At 45.0% G+C, this 3,323-nt stretch overlaps 1 pseudogene; it reads left to right on the top strand.

The window, feature by feature from the left end:
- The first annotated feature begins 557 nt into the window (after positions 1–557).
- On the top strand, positions 558–2,855 carry LOC119036468 (ubiquitin-60S ribosomal protein L40-like; annotated as a pseudogene).
- The last annotated feature ends 468 nt before the right edge of the window (positions 2,856–3,323 follow it).

Raw genomic sequence — 3,323 nt, 5'->3', positions numbered from 1 at the left:
CATTTTCAAAGGGCTGAAACAAGACTAAAAGCAAAATTGATTCAATCTCTGGGTGTGTGTTTTGAAAAATTTCATAAAATGTTAGAGAGTACTGGCCAGGGTACTTGAATTTCAAATACTACAGGGATCAAGATGCAATCTATTCCATTCTCATTGTCCCCAATAATAAACATTTGGAAATGACAGTCATTTAGTGTGCATCTCAAATCTCAAATGAGGAGACCCAAACATGGATATCCTCATGGCCACAGCCATGTTCACAGCCCCTTTGAGGCCAGATCATACCAGAAAATAATGGTTGTAAAAGGCCTCTGTGAAAGGCATAAGTATGTGCCTACAAGCTAAAACTGTGTTATCACGTCCTCAGGCCTGAGATGCGGCCCACTGGGCAGAGAAGGAGCAAGTATGACCATGCAGAGCAGTTAGCCTTGGGTTCAGAGGGACAGACCCAGCGTCATTAAGCTGTGTGGTCCTGGGCAAGTTACATCGCCTCCCTAAGCCTCAGCTTCCCCATCTGTAAAATGGGAATAGTTAGAGTCACATCTCATAACGCGGCTATGAAGATGAAATGCTGTAACAAGCACTTCAGGCCCCCAGCACAGGGTCTGAACACAACGGAGGAAGTGGAGACTATTGCTTTCACTGGCACTCACGCGGTGCAGAGCTGTGGGTACAGACAGTCTGCAGTTTAGGCGATGCAGCCATGAACACTTTAAAGACTATTTCATTCCACAATTTTCATTGTATGTTGTGGTTAAGGATATATTTCAGGAACAAAATACCAACTTCACTTAAAGATTCTGTTGCTGGTACATGATTCTCTAAGACTTGCTCTGATGAAGAGCAACCACTCGGAAGTTCCCTGAGGTCCTCTAGCACCGTCTCAGACCACGACCCACGAACCCTCAGCAGCCGCTGCCCTTTCAGAGAGGCTCCTGGCCTTGGGGACCCACCAGTCCCGGCCACTTATAACCCAGAGTAAAGTGGAGACTGAATTTGACGACCCAGTCCATGAGGAATAAAAAATAAGGTAAATTCTCTGCACCTAGATACGTTACCTTCTGTATTTGATGAGCTATTTTCATGCAATCGTGGCCTTGCATATTTTCCTTAAAAGACCCATTGGTACCATTTCGGAAACCTCACTTAACATTGACCTTACTTAGCTCATCGTGCATGTTCAGTCAGTATCTAATTGGTTGATTTTTACATATTTGCAAGTAACCCTGACTCTTAAAGACGACTATACCTGAACGTCCAAAAATTAACAAGCCTGTAAAAATTATCATTGAAATATGTAGCCTAATGTCAAAATAATAGAAATTATTGTTCTATGAATTAACACTAAGTTCAGAGCAAATTATTAAATATCCTTCTTCATGATGGGTTGAGATAAGCACTAACTAGTGAGGAATCAAAGGCCTGTCTCCCATCAGCATGAGTGAGGTTAGCTCTTCCCAGCAAGGGCAGATTTTACGATGCCAGGGACCAAAAAGTTGCACCTGTAGACGGATGAGCAGGAAGGCCACGGTCTGGGACCAAAACAGCTGCATCTTTCTTCCCCCTTCATCTTTGTCATTCTGGATTCCCAAAACTCAGTGAGTATAATCTGGAACCATTTCTAAGGTTTAAGAAGAGATTTTTAAAAATAAGAAGAAGACCAAGGTGGGTACAGTGGACTCAGAAGAGATCTCGTCCATCAGCAATGCACAGCCAAGATAAACCCTGGGGTCGGGGAGAACAGATGGCCAGTGGAGAGTGGACAGAGGACAGAGCCGGAGGGATTCAGCATGGTGCCCCTCGGGGTGGATTCCACCATGGGAGATGCCTGTTTGTAGGAGCTGATGTACATTTCACCAGATGGCCAGCTCACCGCCTGGAGTCTCAACCACCAGGTAAGCTTGGTGACTTCTGAGAATTTTATCTGACCTGTAACAGGATAAAAACTCCAATTTTTGCAACCCTTGGGCTTAATGAGCATAAAATCCTGAAAAGGTAAAGACATTTGAATTATTTTCCAAAAGTTCTTTGGCTTCATGATAATAAGCCAACAAAATACAGAATAGAGAAGTGTTCTTCTCCCTGTTTCCCCCACATCTCCCAGGTCTCAGGAGATTATAAAAACACTAACTGAGCCTGGCTGGTGTAGCTCAGTGGATTGAGCATGGGCCTGCAAACCAGAGTATCGTAGTTCAATTCCCAGTCAGGGCACATGCCTAGGTTGCAGGCCAGTTCCCAGCAGGGGACCCACAAGAGGCAACCATACATTGATATTTCTCTCCCTCTCTCCTTCCCTTCCCCTCTAAAGATAAATAAATAAATAAATAAATAAATAAATAAATAAATAAATAAATAAAATAAAAAAAAAAAAACACTAACTGGAGCTGAAGGAGCTCATGGGTTTAAAGTCGCTGTACTAAAAGAATTAAGTACGTAGCTTTTCGATGAGGTGGCAAAGCGGCCTCCCCAGCAGATGCAGAGGTCTTTGTAAAGACCCTGACTGGCAGGACCATCACCCTCAAGGTCAAGGCCAGTGACACCACTGAGAATGGCAAAGCTAAAATCCAAGACAAGGAGGGCATTCCACCTGACCAGCAGCATCTGATTTGGGGGGGCCAACAGCTGGAGGATGGCCACAGTCTCTTATACTCCGACATGCAGAAAGAGTCCACCCTGTGCCTGGTGCTTAATCTGAATGGTGGCATCACCGAGCCTTCCCTCTACCAGCTCACCCAGTACAACTTCAACAAGATGATCTGCCCAAGTGTTACGCCGGCCCACACCCCTGCACTGTCTACTGCCTCAAGAAGTGTGACCACACCAATAACCTGAGCCCCAAGAAGAAGGTTAAATGAGGCCCTTCCACCACCTTCCCAGCTTGCAGGCCAACCTTCTGCCCGAACCCCATACCCCTGGGGCCTCAATAAAGTTTCCCTTTCATAGGAAGGAAGAAAGGTAGGAAGGAAGGAAGGAAGGAAGGAAGGAAGGAAGGAAGGAAGGAAGGAAGGAAGGAAGGAAGGAAGGAAGGAAGGAAGGAAGGAAGGAACATAATAAGCACTAAGTAAATGGTAGCTATTATCATCACCCAGGTCAGAAGGGGATTCATTCATATAATCAACAAAGGCTTGTGGAACACCTACTGTGTGCCAAGTACTGAGTATACAGCAGTGACCAAAACAAATGAAGTCCCTGTCCTGCTGGACTGACATTACAGAAATTAGAACCCAGGTTTCCTTATCTCCACCACTTATTGCTATTTAACCAAGGATTGCGAACTCCAATGCCTGAAGGGGCCATGTAGGTAACAACGAGTCATGTCAGAG

Source organism: Artibeus jamaicensis, unplaced genomic scaffold, assembly GCF_021234435.1.
Source record: "Artibeus jamaicensis isolate MK-2021 breed Jamaican fruit bat unplaced genomic scaffold, CSHL_Jam_final contig_797, whole genome shotgun sequence".
NCBI lineage: Eukaryota > Metazoa > Chordata > Mammalia > Chiroptera > Phyllostomidae > Artibeus > Artibeus jamaicensis.
This window is presented reverse-complemented; position numbering and strand designations above follow the sequence as displayed.